The following is a 19,250-nucleotide window of genomic DNA, read 5'->3' as shown; positions in this document are numbered from 1 at the left end:
TAATCCTAAATATGATAGGGAAACACTAGAGCTTTTTGGATGGAAGAGGGTATTTTATAGTCACATCAGTTTGATCACTGAGGGGGAGATGAACTGGAATGGGGAGAGATTTGGAGCAGGATATTGCAGTAGTCCAAATGTGAGATAACAAAGACCTATCCCTGTGAGATAACAAGGGTCTAATAAACCAGAATGGTCCAGAGTCAGAGAGCTTGGGGTATGTACAAAAAATGATGAAGGCAGAAATTGCAAGACTTGACAACTTTTTTTGGATGTGGGAGAACAGAGAAGATGAGAGAGAACCATCAAGGATGACATCTATGTTGTGCATCTGGATAACTGGGAAGGTGATAATCAGTGTTATCACTGGTAAGTTGGGAAAACAGAAAGGTTTGGGGAGAAATATAACAAGTTTGGTTTTGGATGTTGATCTTTAAGGACATCCATTTTGATATACCTCATAGGTGTCTGGAGACGGCAAGATCAAAGATCAATGGAGAGCTTAGACCTAGACAAGTAGATCTGAAACTTTTCTGCATTAGGATAATAAATTGAAATCACTTAGTGATGGGATCACCAATGAAATAATATAGAGGGAGAAGAGAAGAAAGAAGTTCCAGGACAACCCCTAGTTAGTGAGCATGACATCCCTGACATGAAAATAACCAGCAAAGGAGATAGAGAAGGAATGGTCCAACGGGTAGGAAAAGAACTAGAAGAGAGCAATATCATAAAAAACTAAAGAGAAGAGAGTTATCAAGGAAAAAAAAGTGATCAACAATGTCAAAGGCTGCAGAGAAATCAAGAAAGATAAATCGAAAAAAGAAAAAAAAGAGAAAAGGCCATTAGTTTTGGAAATTATTATATCATTATTAACTTCAGAGAGAACATGACAAATGGCAAGGTTAGAAGCCAAACTGAAAAGAATTAAGAAGAAAATAAGAGAAAAGGACATTTAAATACAAAGGGAAGGAGAGATATAGAGGGATAGCAAGGATGGATGGAACAAGTGAGGCTTTTTTGGAAGATGGGGGACACCTGGGCATGTGAGTTGATAATAGGGAAGCAGCCAATAGACGGAGAAAATGAAGATTAGTGGGAAAATAGAGGAGACACTGTTGGAGAAGATGTGCTGGAATTTGGATCTCTTGTACATATAGAGGAGTTTGTCTTGGCAAGGAGAAGAAGGGCCATCTTTCTTCATGGGAAATAGGAGTGAAGGAGCCAATCTGTGATTGACCTAAGTTTTTTCAGTGAAATACAAAGCAAAGTTCTCAATTGAGAAAGTAAGAAAAGGAGGTATCAAAAACCTTAATTGAAGGTAGTCACATAGCACAGGTTGACCCAGAGACCCGGCAATGCCAAATCATCCCAGCTTTAATATAAAAAGTCAAGAGATAATGAGTTCTGGTTGGTTATTACATACTTCTAACTAAATCAGTTTCCTCCTTTTTTCTAGTTTCTGAAGGAAATTGATGTCTCTCCTGTGAACATTTTGATTTTTGGTTATCTTCTGTTTTCTGAATCTTCCTCGTTTTGGTTAAATAGTAGTATTTAGGTCCTCAGTCAAATTCTAAGTCTATGCTCTTGTTTCAAGGAAATTCTTAGGAAAATTTTTCCCTCTTTTTTTTAAATTTTTTTCCTTACAGGGTAGTTTTGGCATATAACTTTTCAGTTAGTCCAGAAAGTCAGGAGACACCTAGATTTGAGTTCCACTTCTGACCCTGGATGAGTCATTTGATTCTTAGTTTCTTCCTCTATAAAAATCAGGATAATATTTCTTTTGGATTTTACCTCACAGAGTTATTGTGAGGAAATATTGAAAAAATGTATATAATACTTTGTAAAATAAACACTATGTAATTTTTGAATACTGGAGTTCTCTCCATTACCCCTTTAAAGAATTTTTCATTGGTCTACAAGCCCTGTTACCAGAAGAGAAATGGGTACTGCTGGCCTTTACTGAGGCTACTGGTAATCCTACTTCACTCATTTACTTAATAAATATTTACACATATTTACTTAAAATGAGTAATGCCTATGACTGCTGCTTGCTAGGTATGGATAAAAAGTAACAAAACATTATGAGACTGTACTTCCTTGCCTATTCTATATTTCTTATCCTTTATAATGGAAACATTAAATTTGTTCAAAAAGTCCTCCAACTTATAGCTTTGCTTTATGTTCCATTGACTTAAATGAGACTCATCTTGACAGCCCATTTCGTCATTCACCTGTTATTTATTTTTTTCTTTATGCTTTTTGTTCAGGAACACCATATTTAATGGTGTCTTGAGGATTTAATAAACTGCAAACTCAATATGAGTTGATAATACAGGGTATGCCAAAAATTTTAGTGCGGTTTTAAGCTTTAATAGCCTAATCTATTTAACATAACTTAATTTAATTCAATAGCTATTATAATTTAAAAACCATGCTAAGACTTTGGAAATCCTAATATAAGTGACTGGGGAAAAAAGGAACTAATACCATCTTGGGCTGTTTTAAAGGAGGAATGGGAGGTAATCTGGAGTTCTTCCTTCATGACTGATTGACTGATTCTAGGCACTAGATTTTAAGAAATTCATTAACAAGCCTACAGTTGGGCATTCTACTTATAGAGTGAGTCCACAACAGGGCATCCAGGATTGTGAAAGGACTGGAGTCTGACATATGAGAATCTTTTGAATAAACTAAGAATGTTTAGCATGGAGAAGGAAAGGCATGTGCATGTGTGTCATGGAGGGGAATGGGGGAGTAAAGTATTAATTCATTAGCTGTCTAGGTATTTAAAGCACTGTCATATGGAAGAGATATTAAACTTAGTTGGCTTCAGAAGGAAGAAATTAGAGCAGAAACTTTAGAGAGACAAGTTTCAGTACTGCATAGGAAAGACTGCCTAAGTTCAGAACTATCCAAAGATGGAAACCAGATACCTAAGGAGTTGCTGAGTTCTCCATCAATGGCTCTCTTTAAATGGGACGTTGGATGATGATTTGTTAGGGATGTTGTAGAAGAGACTTATGGCCGGTATTGGTTGGTCTAGGGCCCTTCTAACCCTAAAATTCTGTAATTTTATGAAAAATAGTTGAATTTGTGGGTTGTTGTTCAAATCACTATGATTATGATATTTGAGTAACTTTGTAAGCAACAAAAAAACAATGAATTATTATTGGGAACTGTGCTTTGACCCCAATCATCTTGCAGCCCATAGTACAAAGACAATGATAGATCCACATAAATGCAGTGCTTCCATTTCATAGTGTTATTTTTGATCCTTCGTTAACTTTGTTAATGACTAGGTGGTAGATAAATCTTTCATTCTTCATGGCCTCTATTTTTTACCCCTAGCCCTCCCAAAGAATTCAATATAAGTCTGCTGAAGCTAGAGTGCTGGCAACTCCAAAGCCCTTTTCAAACAGTGTGTGGCTTAAAGCATTTAAATGAAACACTATTTATTCACAGCTGCTGTTTTATAGAACTGTTAAAAAGAAAGCACAGCCCCAACATGGCCTTCTGCTATTTTTGCAGCAGAACATTGAACCACACAGCCTCTCCCCAGGCCTGACCCCCCTCTTCCCCTCAAATTCAAATAAGCCCTTTCTGGGTTGTACTATGAAGAATATTCTTCATAAGTGAAAGTTACCCATAAAGAATTCCACCAGCTGTTCTGCCAAGTCTGACACTGAGTAAAAGTATTTATTTTAGAAGTTTTGTTCCTGGGGATCTTTTTAAAAATGAAGTTCAGTTTTAAAGTGGTTATTTAATAATTATGCTTTGCCATTTTACTTTATTTCAGAGTCTCTAAAGAACTCTAAGTCTAATAATAATAATAATAATCACTAGAATTTATATGTCACTTTAAGGCTTGCAAAACTTTTTATTGATGTTATTCCATTTGATCCTCTTGACCACCCTGTGAATTAGGTGCTATTATTATCCCCATTTTACAGATAAAGAAACTGAGGCTAAAAAGCTAAAGCGATATGTCTCATTCCCCAAACCACTAGCTTTCTGGGTGTATAATTGAACTTTTCCTTATGTTCCCCATGACCAACTTTTGGGAAAACCTGATCAGTATAGAAATACCAAAATGTTGGTTTTATAAATTGATCAGGAAGAAAGAATAATGGACTGGGAGCCAAGAGACGTAGTTCTGGTCACAGTTTGGAAAAGTTATCGTAATTTTCCTGAATTTGTTTCCTCATCTATAAAATAAAGAAGTCTATGTTGTAGAAAGTGCAATAGGTCTGAATCCCAACTCTGATAACTTATACAGGAGGACCTCATGTTACATGACCAATGTGTTCTAAGACCCTTAGCATAAGCTGAAAATAACACATAATAGTGAATCCCATTATTTAATAAATATTTCTTAAATGGACAAACCTAAGCACTTGGTGACTTTTCTTATACTTAGCAGAGCATCTTGTTTCTTGTGACCATTATTAATATGGTTCTGAGTAGTATATAAGCTAATATTATGCTTTGGGGCCATAATTAATAACTAAATAGTGTTAATGAAACAATGAAAAGCACTGCTATAGCTTGTTGCAAGCAAGGACTCCCAACAAAGACTGATACAGGATCTGACTTTTCAGAGCAAGAATAAGAATGAGTAGGCAAACTGTTATGAGATTTTACTCTGCTTGTGGAAATGGCACAGCTTTAGCATATAAACTAATTTGAATTGTTTTATTTTACATACTTTTCTGCCTTTTATTTGCATTACCATTTGCATATACCTGAACTCACATGTGTTAAGTTTGCCTAAAACAAAATAACAATTACTTGACTTTATGAGTCACAATTTCCTCATTTATAAAATGAGGATAATGGTACTTATACTATCTACCTCACAGGGTTGTAGCAAGAAGAATGCTTTTTTAAAAATTTGCTTTATTTGATTAATCATCAACATTAATCAAATATATAGATTACTTAAGAGAAATAAAAAGCTGAAAAGTTTTGTACATTTTTGTTATCATTACTAAGGACTCTTGCAACTCTTGACAGTCCTTATAGGTGTCCGTAGGCATGCTTAGAAATTAATTAGTTTGGTTTTCTTCTATTCATTACCAGGATTACCATGATCAAATCCTGCAAATAGAATGGACAGGAATAGAATGTATTTGTTTAGACTCAGATATTTAATTTCCATATAACTGTACCTCTTAAGATAGTAAATTAGACTCTAATCTTCAATCAGCTGCTTATAAGTAAATAATCTTGGCCAAATCTTTCTGCCTCTGTACCTCAGTTTCTTTATATATAAAAAAATAAAGATTACTAAGTGATCTCTAATGTCCCTGCCAGCTATAAAACCTAAGATAGCATGACCCTGAAGTAGTGATTTTCTAAGGCATCTCATATGGCCTCGATATATTCTTAGAGTCTATTAGCAAATACTTAAAGGAGATAGGAACTGGGACTATTGTTTCATTGGCATGGGGAAGTTCCAAATTATAAACCTCCCTCTATCAATGTGAATCAACACCTTCTACAACTAAGAGTCACTGGGCACTAAAGAATTAAATAGCTTGTCCAGAGACACAGCTAGTGTGTCAGAAGAAGGACTTGAGCCTGTCCCATCCTTGGCTTTGAGGCTAGCTCTCTATGCCAAACTATTTATCTACCTTCTTTAAACCTCACCATATCCACATTGGGTATAATCAGAGTCCTCAATAACGTTCTAAATCTCAACTCTAGCCTTTAGATACAAAGTGCTATCAGACTTCTTCTACTGTCTCCCAAAGCATGTTTTGGGTCCTGCTTCTGAACCCCATCCATCAGCCAGAAAAAAAAAAACAACCAAACAAGTGTAAAAACAACCCAGTTACTTTGGCAACTACAAAGTTGTGAGGCTCAGGAAAAGAGCTACCTAATTCAAGAGGACCTAAACCAGACTGGTGCCTGGAGCCCTACATCACATAGCTAAATGTAGACCTTGCCTATTGCTTTAATAGCCTTTGGGGCAGCAATGAAGAAAAATACTCAATGGAGATGACAGGAAAATAATTTGAAAAGGAGGAAAGTGGAGGGAATCTTAAAGAAGAGATGAAATAAGAAGAAATAAAAAAGTTAGAATCAGAATCACACAGATAGAACTAGAAAGAAAGGAGAGTTTGTTAAGGGGCTCACATTTTCTAGTCATGCTCAATTCCTTTTTTAAAAACTATGTAAGCATGTATAATCCAGTAGACTTGCTTGTCAGCTCTGGGAGGGGAGAAGGTAGAGGGGAGAGAGAGAACGTGAATCATGTAACCAGGGGAAAATATTTAAAAATTTTTAAATTGAAATAATTAAAATAAAATAAAAATGGTGTAGGAACAGGTAGACGATTCAATGGGTTGATAGCCACACTTAGAGACAGGAGAGCCTGGGTTCAGTTATGACCTCAGTCTCTTCCTAGCTGTGTGACTCTGGGCAAGTCACTAAACCCCAATTGCCTATCCCATACTACTCTTCTGCTATGGATCTAATACTTAAGTACTGATTCTGAGATGGAAAGTACAGATTTTAAATATATATCTATATATAATTTCATACTTATCCTTTGCTTTTATGAGATATCATCTTAGCCTTGGAATTTAGAAAGTTTGGGTTGAAGGTTTATATACTACTCAGAAGTATAGACCACCTCTAAAAAGTCCCTGTTTCCCCATATGACAATGCAGTAGCCTATATCCCTTAAAGCAGGAATGTGTTTTTCATGTAATAGAGAGATTCTCCTACATTACATACTTGCTATAATAGTTTCTGGAGAGCAAACAAATTTATATGTGTTCCTCACATTTTCTTAAAAGAACTTCGTATTGGAACTTCTTGAATTTACCTTTAAGAATAGCAAATTTAGGGAGCAGCTGGGTGGCCCAGTGGATTGAGAGCCAGGCCTAGAGATGAGAGGTCCTGGGTTCAAATCTGGCCTCAGATACTTCCTAGCTGTGTGACCCTGGGCAAGTCACTTAACCCCCATTGCCTAGCCCTTATCACTCTTCTGCCTTGGGGCCAATACACAGGATTGACACCAAGATGGAAAGTAAGAGTTTAAAAAAAGGAATAGCAAATTTAAAACTTAAACATCTATGTCATTTTCATCAATGTATCTTGAAAATGGAGTCAAAGTAATTCTTCTTATCATTATTATTATTATTTATTGAGACTGCTATTTTAGAAAAGAAAGCCTTTTTCAAAAAGCCAAGCCTCTAAGTTACTCTTACCAGTTCTGTTTTGAATATAAATTAAATAATAGGACATGAACTTTAAAATTTAACTTTGTTATAGAAATGGCTTTAAACCTACCACAAAGTAATTGTTGGTAATAACAGTAATGTTAGGCTAGGTTTTGTTAAGTGACTATGAGTCATTGTTTTCTCTGCTCAAAAGTGTAGAATTTCTTTTTAATGTCAAGTCGGATCATTAGAACCCACCTTCTTGACTACATTTTTTCTTTTTTTTTTCTATCAGTTGTTATATTTCTTTAGGAACCTTCATTACATTCTTTAAGGAAAAAAGTGAAGCTAGCAAAGAAACAGATGTGTCCCATATAAAATATGCAATAAATCTTGTCCCAACAAATTCTTTGCTCTGGACTTTCTGACAGAAACTGTCAAATATCCACTTTAATTCAGGTATAAAATGTTCACTCTGTTTCATGGCGCCAATGGCCATATGCCGGAATAAAGTCAGTTGACTAGCAATAAAAGGAAATTCAACCACCTTTGAAACCTTACAAGCAGTCAATGGTGAGAAAGATGCATATAACCTTTGGAGAATAATTTCAGTTTTGCCACTATCCTACCGGGCATTTACAATGAACTCTACTCCCAACAGTGAAAAATAATACACTTAAAAAGAATAATAGCAGAGATAGATGCAAGAAGGAAGACCTTCCTAATGAGGAGGGACATCTTTGGATGCAGAAAACCACAGTTTCTCCTAACCCATCTCTTTTCCTCTCCCCTCCTCCCTGATCTCTGGAATCCCATTGAAGGGCAGATCCTAGAGCTTTAGTTAAACATGTGGGACTGCTGCTCTCAGCTTGCCTTGCCCAGTTTTCCTAGATCATGTGAAACCAATCTTGCTTAAGCTCAATCAGAAGAAATGACTTCAGCCTCATAAATCATTATTATCATCCCACAGGAGGAGGTCATGCTATGGCTTTTCTCTTCTAAAACATTTCAAGCCTCTGGTTTCACATGCTTTATCCCTTCCCCACCCCTTTCTGAAATCAGCATCATGCCATTCAGACAATTATCTTCACACCTCTGCCTGAAGGGTACAGTGACTCTTCTCCCATTATCTTATTATTTGAACATTTCTATCTTTTTCAAATTTGGAGGAAAACCTGTTTCCTAATAACAATGCTTATACTATATATTTCTCCTAATTTTCCTGTTACAAGAAAAATGATACATCATATATATACTTCTAAGAATTCATCTTTGACGTTGTCTCTCAGATTCCTTTTCTCCTAATACAGAATAGATTGAATCTAACCTTTTTTTCTGATAGAAAGGTCTTGAGTCTCCCATTTTGTAGTTTTTGTAAACTAGATATACTTGGTAACTTCAAAGAGATTTTTCTGTGCAACAGTTGTAGATGCAGGTCATGATGTAAGGACAGAATTCTTCCCAAAGTAGTTGAGTATAAAATCTACTTTCATTATTTTTAAGAAATAGAAAGGCAGTACAATATTGTAGGAAAGGCACTAAATTTGAGTCTGCTGACTAAATACTAAATTAGAATCCCAATTCTTCTACTTTCCTATCTCTGTGACCTAACTTCTTTGAGATTCAGTTCCTTTATCTGAAAAGTGAAGAAGTCAAGCTAGATGACTTTTTTAACTTTTGCTAGCCATAAATCCAAGTTCTTCTGATCTAGCTTTAAATCTAATGATCCTATGAAATGTTATAAAAATTATTTTGTAATTTTTGCAGTTTAGGATTATTGGAAAAGTATTTGTATTTTAATAAAACATTTATTCTAAAATGAATTCTTATTTTCTACAAAACTGTTCACTAATTGCATATAATTCTGTATTATAGAAAACAGCAGTGTTCGCTTTACCTTAACAAAAGCATTACCAAAAATGGCACTGTCTTTGAAGTATATTTTTCTCCAAAGTGAATCTGCATTTTGATTCTGACTTGCAAGCTTCAGAGACATATATATATATATTTCCATTACCTAGCTGACCCATCTCAATTTTTAGGTGTCAAGAAGATCTATTTTAAAATAGGCTAAAATATTATAGCATATGTTTAATGTATGACCCATTTGTTTTTCCTGAAGCAAAAGCATCTTATTTAGAAGAATACTACTTCTAAATTGAATGGTAGTTAAAGAATGAATGACTACAAAAGTCTCCATCTCATTCATCACTTTCCCCCCAATAACATGACTTCTTAGAAACAAATCATTGGTTTTTTGTTTTGTTTTTCTATTTGTTTCTTGTTATCACTCTGAAAATAAATCCTTGTACTAGTGATATAGGTGTCTGCTAGTAGGACATAGAAGCAGTTCTTTAATATGGAAAGTATAATCACTGTGGTTTAGATGGAAGATAACAATTGACTCACATGTAATAGTGCTTTAAGATATATATTATCTCATTTGGCATTTCATATGGGATATACATAAAGGAAAAAACATATAAGCTAGGTATTACAAAAATCATCTCCATTTTATAGATGGATAAATTAAGGCTCAAAGACATTAAAGTGACTGGTGAGTCACATACCTAACAAGTGTCAGAGGTGGGATTCAAGTCCAATATTTCTGATTTTAGGTTTATGCACAATGTTCTGTTAATGTGAAACAGAATATTTATTACTTTTACTGCATAGATACTTAAATGAAAAATAAATTTGATTATTAATGGATCTTAAGTTCCAGTTCCAAAGAAAGTAAGTAGCAGAGCCAGGATTCATCCTCGTTTTTTTGAAACCCTCCTATCTTACTGGGTTCCAAGGCAGAAAAGTGCAAAGGGCCCCTAGACGCAGGTAAGTGACTTGCCTACTAGAAAGTGTCTAAGACCAAATTTGAAACCAAGATCTCCAATCTCTAGGTTTGGCTCTCAATCCACTGAGCTACCTAGCTGCCCCCTCCAAACTATAGTTCTTAAAAAACAAAAACAAAAATCTGAATCATTGTTGGAAGAAAATAATAGATGTGAAAATGCTTTCACCAGTTTTTAAGCACTATATAAATGCAAATGTTATAGTAGCAAATGCAAAGAAAAATAGGAAATGTATGTGAGTTAGAATAGGTAGTATGGTATAATAAGAATATTAGATCAGGAGTCCAAAGAATTGTTCTAATCCCAGTTTTGCTACAAACTAGTTGATTAGTTTTGTGACTCTGCGCAAATAGCTTGTCTTAGTCTCAGCATCATCATGTGTAAAATAAAGAGAGTGAAGTAGATGAAATTCTGAAAGGGAAATCTAAAGGTGATTCTTTGTGTAGAATCCTCCTGCCTGGCACAAAGATCCCAGATATGTTTTAAGGGACTTGGTTGTTTCATTAACTCCTTTAAGATAACTTTGAAATATCAGTATCCAATACCTCTAAGGTAAAGTCATCTCATTCCATCACAAACATACTAGCATAAGAGGCTCAGAACATGGTAAAGATTTATTTGGGGTTAAAAAAATTAGGACTTTTTAACAGAACCACCGAAAATATCAATACCCACAAGCAGGCAAACCCCCTACCAATTCTCTCCAAAGAAAGTTTTACAGCCTCAGTAATTTATAGTAGTTCCTAGAACGGGTTCCTCCTCCACATTGGATCTCCTTTACAAGGTTCCTCTAACTGTTCTCAAAGAGTTCACTGGTCCTAGGTTCTTTTCATATTCTCTTTTGCTGTCCTGAATTGCTGTCCTCTGCTTTCTGCAATTCTCAGATCTCAGCAGGTGGCAGTAATTCACTATTCATTGTCATAGATTTGTTTCATGGGCCTTCATTATTCTGTATTTCTTCCTGCTATTTCTCTATGTGTAGTTCTTCTCAACCTCCACCAGATGGTAATTATTCCCTTATTCAGGGGATCAGCTCTCTGTCATGGCCATTAGGGATAAAGCATGCTAAAATTTCTGTTTTAACAAAGTATGCTTACAACTCAAAATGCATATATGTAGATCAGACTATTTCTGTTTTTCTGAAGCCAACTAACTCTCTCTATCTCTCTATCTTTTTCTCTCTTTCCCTCCCTCTCTTTCTCTCTCCCCTCCCTCCCTTTCCCTTTCTCTCTCTCTCTCTCTCTCTCTCTCTCTCTCTCTCCCCCTCTCTTTCTCTCTCCCCTCCCTCCCTTTCCCTTTCTCTCTCCTTGTCCCTCTCCCTCTCCTTGTTCCTCTGCCTTCCTCCTCCTCTTCTTCCTTTTCTTTTTCCCTTTCTCCTTCCCTCTCCTTCTCTTCTTTACTCTCTTCCTCCATAGGTAAAATGGTCAGCCAGTGGTCAAACTACTCATTAGTAACATTTATTGAGTCCTGATAGTTTTCCCAAAACTTTGGGGCAGTAGTTAGTAATAAACCCTGTGATTTCATTGATACCAGAAATTTATGAAACTCTCTCTTCAGATGTAGATCAGCTCTCTCTCTCTGCAATTCATAGTCTTAGAAAATTGTTTTAAAACACTGAGAGCTTAAGAAACTTGAATGGAGTCACACAGCAAGTATATGTAAGAAATGGAAACTGCTTTGCAGAGGGGCTCTAATTTGGGGCAAGGGAGACACATGCAAAAAAATAGAAGCTGATGCTCCTTGCCTAGGAGACCACCAACTTTCAGCTTTGGAGACAGAGCACATATTCTGTGCTGTCCTTTCAAAAACCTAAGCCAGCAATTTCCTTCATGGTTAACCTGACTAGTTCATGAATATGTGACCAAGTCATCTCTGCACCCACAAGATTTATAACCCTGAACTCTTAAGAATTTGAAGTACATATTAATGAATAAATATGGATTGTCCTTGCCTTAAATGAGGTTATCACCCTTTCTGGGGCTCTGGTTTTCCTTTGGCATTGGAACAGACTTCAGTGACCCAGAGAAATGCTATAAAGTAATTGCAGGTTTTGACTCTATCCAAAATAACTGGCAGTTCATCATCAGTCCCTAATTAAGTGTTCCAAAACTCTGTTCCCACCCCCTCCTTTTAAATTTCCATAGAGTATTTGATGAAACATGGGCTAGGGATGACCCTCTGGAAAATCTGGAATTTTGGAGGAAACCAAATTTTGCTTCCCTTTATATCTTTTCTAAGAATGATACACTAAAGATGAGCCCATAGCATTCATAAGAAACCTGCAAAAAATTCTGATCTACTAGTAGATGCCCTGGCCAGGAATTTCATGAGATTAAATGACTGATTTCACTGAGCATTGTGAAAAGGACAGGTTTTTTTTTCTTTTAAATTTATAGGAAGTTTTCAGGCTAAAGTTATATTAACATAATTATTTAGAAGGTCTATAAATACTTTTTCTTTTCAAGCTAGGCAATGAAAAATGTACCCATAAAAGACATTTACCACATTATTTTTATTTAGAATTACTTGTATTTAAAAACTAATATGTATATGCCACATCATAGAGAATTTCATGTGCTTGGAGAATTTAACCACCTGACTCCTATTAATACTAATAAGCCTCTTACAGCTAAATTCCCCAATGAATCACTAAATTTTTACTCCTAATGGTCTGGTTTAAACCAGTGGAAGCCAGGAAATTCAGTATGAAGCCTGAAATTCCATTCCATTTTTTTGTTCTCTGATGTGCTGACTCATTCAGAAAACTTCATAGTTTTTATAATAACTCACCTTTATTTAGTCCTCAATGGTTTATTATGTACCTTCTTTACAAAATAAATCCAACTCAATGATGAAGGTAGCATATTATTACTTGCATTTTACAGATGACGAAACTGGTTCACAGGAGTTAAATGGCAGTTCTGAAGTCACAAAGATGTTACATGACAATACCAGGATTTAGACCCAGATCCTCTGACTTAAAGCACTATGCTTTTTTCTATACCATGTTTCAAGGTTCTGCTCCTACTTGTCTGACTGTTCCTTCTCCGTTCTCTTTTACTGGACCAGCATCCTGCCTCTGCCTATTAATTGTGAGTGATCTCTAAACTCCTTTCATCACTCCAACCATTAAAAAAAATTGAACATGTACATATGGTATATGTATATTTCTTTCTAATTTAGGAAAAATCACTGGTTCTGTAGAACCTAGGTTCAAATCCTAACTCTGATATTTATTACCTTAGTGATCTTGGGCAAGTCATTTAACTTCCCTGAGCCTCTGTTTCCTCATCTGTAAAATTCATGGAGGAAGGGGGCTAGAATAGATAGATAACCTCTGAGCTTCCCTCCAGTTCTATAACAATTATCCTATGATCCTATCGTCCTGGATATATGAACTACATTACTAATATGTTAGATACATTCAAAGGTGTCCCAGTAAATGTTTAACAATTGTCTCAGGGTTGAGGTGGGAATGTATGCATAATATACTTTTTTTAAATATATTTTTAAACCCTTAACTTCTGTGTATTACTGGCGGAAGAGTGATAAGGGTAGGCAATGGGGGTCAAGTGAATTGCCCAAGGTCACACAGCTGGGAAGTGTCTGAGGCCAGATTTGAACCTAGGACCTCCCGTCTCTAGGCCTGGCTCTCAATCCACTGAGCTACCCAGCTGCCCCTCATAATATACTTTTTAAAATAATACCTCATGTCTTAGAATCAATATCAAATATCAGTTCCAAGGCAGAAGAGCAGTAAGGGCCAGGTAACTGAACTTGAATGATTTGCCCAAGGTCACATAAATAGGAAGTTTCTGAAGCCAGATTTGAACCTAGGACTTCCTGTCTTTAGACCTGATGCTCTTTCCAGTGAACCACCTAGCTGCCCCCAAACTTAATTTGCATTATAAACATTTTCTCTGTCACTTTGTCACTTTCTTAAGTCTAGACAATCAACACAACAATAAATTAAAGCCAGTTTTGTAGTATTTGCCAGTTTCTAAGGTAGAGATGCTCACACTGAAAATTTAACAATCATCCCTCATGAGCCAGTACAAGCCAACTCTAGCACACACCTGGAATATATTATGAAACATGCTTTAAAAAATATTGAAGAAGAATTAGATCAACATGAGCTAAACCAAATTATTTCATGTTAATTTTATTTTAAAAACACTTTTGCTTTCATTAAAATTTTACAATTTTAACATGATATGCATGTTTCCTCATTTTGAAAAAAAATCTTGGCTTAACATTTTAAGATACTGTGCCTGGAAAGTCTGATTTTAATTGAGTTCGTTTAAATGCTTGGGTTTACTAACTCTTGTAGCTGAAAAAAAGATATCTCGCAAAGATATGGAGATCCAAAAGGAAAAATGTCATCATTGACTGTACATAATAAATCACAATACTTATTTTCAATCTTCTCAACCAAATAAGCATAGTTTTTGTTTAAATTCAGCTAATAAATTTCCATCTTCCATGATGCCAATTAGCTGTTCTAGTAAACATACCAGAAGGCGTTGCATCTTTATATTTTTAACAGATTCCAAACTCAATAAAACTCTTTATTTTAATCCATTTTTAAAAATTAGAAAATCTATTTCTGAGTTTTTCATTTGTGCCAGTATGCAAGTTTTATAGGTGAATCATAGTTTTCAGCAAAAAAATATTTTTAATTGTCTTCCCAGTCATAGTGACCTAAATATTATTGTTAGCTCACATCTCAAGATGCAACTTTTGTGTGTATATGTACATACTTTTTACATTTAATTTTTATTTTTTCTCAATTACATGTAAAAAAAATATTTAACATTCATTCTTGAAAAAATTGAATTTCAAATTCTCTCAATCCTCCTTGAGAAGACAAGCATTTTATATAGATTTTATCTGTCCAATCAAGATATGTAGATATGTATTTTTTAAGGAGAAATTCATCATTAATGATAATAGGTAGAAACTTATATTTAAGATAATCTTGATAATTTCATATGGGGGGTTGACTTGTTCAATATGATTAGATAAATATTGGTATTACTTCATAATATGAAGGTCTAGTCTTGAGTAGGAGTAGTGTCAGCTCTGCTATTTCTCTGTTCACCTGTGGTTGATTATTTTCCTCAATAAAGGGTTTCTTTTAAGAATTATTTTGTTTCATTAAATAGTTCTCTAGTACCTATAAAATATTTTAGTAATCATTTTTTAAAAATTTGAGTTCTAAGTTCTTTCCCTACCACCTGCCCTGACCCTTCCTTGAAAAGGCTATCACTTTGATTTCAGTTATATATGTGGGGTTATGTCAAACACATTTTCAAGTTAGCCATGTTGCAAAAGTAAACACAAAGCAAAACAATAAAAATAAAGTTTTAAAAAAAAGCATACTTCAATCTGTATTCAGAATTCATTAACTTCTCTGACTGCAGGTAGAAAGCATTTTTCATCATGAATCCTTTGGGATTATCAAGGATCATTCTTTTGATCAGAGTAGCTAAATCTTTTACAGTTGATCATCCTTACAAATATTGCTGTTACTATGTGCAATGTTCTCTGTTCACTTCATTTTTCTTCAATTCATATATGTTGTCTTCTCAAGTTTCTCTGAAATCATCCTGCTTATCATTTCTTATAGCACAATAGTATCCCATCACAATCATATACCTCAATTTCTTCAGCCATTCCCCAGTTGATGGACATCCTTCTTGATTTCCAATTCTTTACCACCACAAAAAGATCGGCTGTAAATATTTTTGTAAAAATAGGTCCTTTTCCTTTCCTTTGTTCTCTTTAGGATACAAATCTATTATTGATGTTCCTTGCTTAAAAAATATGAACAGGGGGGCAGCTGGGTAGGTCAGTGGATTGAGAGCCAGAACTAGAGATGGGAGGTCCTGGGTTCAAATCTGGCCTCAGACACTTCCCAGCTATGTGACCCTGGGCAAGTCACTTGACCCCCGTTGCCTACCCTTACCACTCTTCTGCCTTGGAGCCAATATACAGTATTGACTCTGGGATGGAAGGTAAGGATTTTAAAAAGATATATATGAACAGTTTTCCATTTGAGTGTATTCCCAAATTGTTTTCCAGAATGATTAAACTAATTCACAATTTTACCAACAGTGCATTAATATCCCAATTTTTCCATATCTCTTCCGGTACTTTTTATTTTCCTTTTATGTCATATTAACCAGTCTGATAAGTATGAGGTGATACTGCAACAGTTGTTTTAAGCATTTCACTAATCAGTGATGTAAAGCATTTTTTTCACAAAACTTTCTTCTGAAAATTGCCTGCTCATGTCCTTTGACTATCAATTGGGAAATAGCTTTTAGTTTTATAAATTTGTCTCACTTCTCTACTTGAGAAATGAAGTCTTGACTTCCTGGTTAAGATGGCCACAGAATAAAAAGCAGCTGCTTAACCTCTCCTAACCAAAACATAAAGGACTCCTCAAGAAAACATAAAAACAAATGCAGAGGAACAAAGGGACCCCACAACAGGGCACAGCATTGGAGGTACATGGAATCGGGGCATTTCCATGCTATAAAGGGGTGAAACAGCTCTCACTAAAACTCAAGCTGAGCAACCCCCTCACCCACCCCACAGCACTTACAGTGCCAAAGCCAGCCCACAAGAGTTAGAGAAAGTTTGGGGCACGCATTAAGTCCTTGGCAGCTACCTGGGGCCCCTGAGAGAAACAAGACTTAAGACCCCAAGAGGCTAAAGAACTGTGGACTTTGAACACAGACCCTGAGCACAGGCACAAGTGCGGGCGTGGTTGCAAGTGCAGACACGGATCCTGAGCCAAGGCTAGGACTCGGATCCTGAGCGCAGGCACGGACCTTGAGTGGGAACCCAGTGCAGAGGGGTACACGACTGTAGAAGCAGCACCCTGAGACTTAAAGGAGCCTCTGGCAGAGGAACAAGCAAGGGGACCACCAGGAGGCTTGACCCTGAGAACAACTAAACCTGAGACCTCAGGAGCCTAAAGAGAGCAGACAGACCCTTAGTATTAGGATAAACCTAAGAGGGCACAGGGCTAACAATGGCAAGCCAGAGACAAGAACTCCAAAAGAGAAAGATCATCAAGAAGAAGTCTGTAACACTCAACAACTTTTACACAGTTAAAATCCAGACAACAGAGCAAACAGCAGAGGAGAACAAACAAGTAATCCTATATAAACCTTCCCAAAATAATGAAAACTGGCCACAAGCTATTAAAGAGTTCAAATCTGAGATGATGAGAAAGATGGAAGAGATTTGGTGAGAGAATTGGGAAATAGCTCAAAAGGAAATTAACAGGTTAGAAGACAGAAACTCCCATTTGGAGAAAGATGCCCCAAAATCAAATAAAATGGTAAGCAAATTGGAAACCAAAATCTGGCAAGAAAATAACAGTTTAAAAGGCAGAATTGCACAATTGGAAAGTGAGGCAATTAAATTGAAGACCAGAAATGACCAGATTGAAAAGGAAAACCAAAAGATTATAGCCAAAAACCAGTCCCTAAAGGCTAGAATTGAGCAATTAGAAGCTAATGATCTCTCAAGACAGCAAGAACAAATGAAACAAAGTCAAAAGACTGATAAAATAGAAAGAAACATGAAATAGCTCAATGATAAAGTGACAGACGAAGAAAACGGGTCTAGAAGAGACAATCTGAGAATCATTGTTCTTCCTGAAAAAGCAGAAATTACTAGAAATTTGGACTCCATACTAAAAGAAATTATTCAGCAAAACTACCCTGAAGTTCTACAACAAGAGGGCAATATAGACATTGAAAGGATCCATAGATCACCCTCTACACAAGACCCCGAAAAGACAACCCCCAGGAATATAATAGCCAAATTCAAGAGGTTCCAACTAAAAGAAAAAGTTTACAAGAAGCCAGAAAGAAACAATTCAGATATCAAGGAGCACCAATCAGGATCACACAGGATCTGGCAGCCTCCACACTAAAAGACCACATGGCTTGGAATATGATATTCAGAAAGGCATGAGAACTGGGTCTACAACCAAGGATCACCTACCCATCAAAACTAAATATATGCTTCCAGGGGAAAGTTTGGGCATTCAACAAGATAGAAGATTTCCAAGTATTTGTACAGAAAAGACCAGGACTAAATGGAAAGTTCGATATCCAACCATAAAAATCAAGAGAAACATGAAAAGGTAAATAAGAAACAGAGGGAAAAGAAAGAAAACTCTTATTTTTTAAATTTGCCTCTTTAAGGGCTTCAGTATGATCTAATTATTTGTATTCCTATGTGAAGAAATATTATATATAATTCTCTGTAAGGAACTCTTCACTATTATAGTATTCACTATTATAGTAATTAGAAGAATTATTCATAGGGAGAGGTTGGAAAACTAAATGGTCTAAGATGATAAGAGCATGGGAAAGAGGGGGATGAATAGTAGATGACACCAAGAGAAACTTGAATGAATAAGAAAAATAGGATATTCTATTACACAAAAAGGACATGGGAAGAGGAGGGGATGAATACTATTATAAGAAGGAGAGGAAGAGAGCATTAAAAGGTAATGTGTAAACCTTATTCTCAGTGTAATTAACCCTGAGAGGGAAGAGTAGCTTTATCCATTGGGATATAAAACTCTATCTAATCCTACTGAGAAGGTCAGAATGGATAAACCAAAGGGAGCAGGGAAATGGGGAGGTCAAAAAAGGGAGGGGAGAAGAAGGGGGAGGGAATTCATTAGGCCTTAAAAATAAAAGAAGGAGAATAATAAGGGAGGGGGTAGAAAGGGAAGTAAATTAAGGGATGGGACAAGGGTTACTAGCATAAAGCAAACCACTTGTTTAAAAGGAAATAGTGTAAGAAGAAGAGGTAGAACTAGGAGGGGATATCAAAATGTTGGCGAATACACAACTGATAATTATAACTCTAAATGTGAATGGGATGAACTTTACCATAAAAAGGAAGCAAATAGCAGAGTGGATTAGAAACCAAAATCCTACCACATGTTGTCTAAAAGAAACACATATGAGGCGGGTGGACATAAACAGGTTTACGGTAAAGGCCTTGAGCAAAATCCTTTGGGCATCAAATGAGAAAAAGAAGGCAGGAGTGGCAATTATGATTTCTGACAAAGCCAAAGTAAAAGTAGATATGATTAAAAAAGACAGGGAAGGTCATTACATCCTGATTAAAGGCAGTATAAACAATGAGGAAATAACAATGCTCAGTATGTATGCACCAAATGGCATAGCAA

At 35.8% G+C, this 19,250-nt stretch overlaps 1 protein-coding gene across 2 annotated transcripts in view; it reads left to right on the top strand.

The window, feature by feature from the left end:
- Positions 1 to 19,250, top strand: part of FMN1 (formin 1) — a 537,406-nt gene that overhangs the window by 472,924 nt on the left and 45,232 nt on the right. The window lies entirely within an intron of this gene.

The sequence above is a fragment of the Gracilinanus agilis genome, chromosome 2 (genome assembly GCF_016433145.1).
Source record: "Gracilinanus agilis isolate LMUSP501 chromosome 2, AgileGrace, whole genome shotgun sequence".
NCBI lineage: Eukaryota > Metazoa > Chordata > Mammalia > Didelphimorphia > Didelphidae > Gracilinanus > Gracilinanus agilis.
This window is presented reverse-complemented; position numbering and strand designations above follow the sequence as displayed.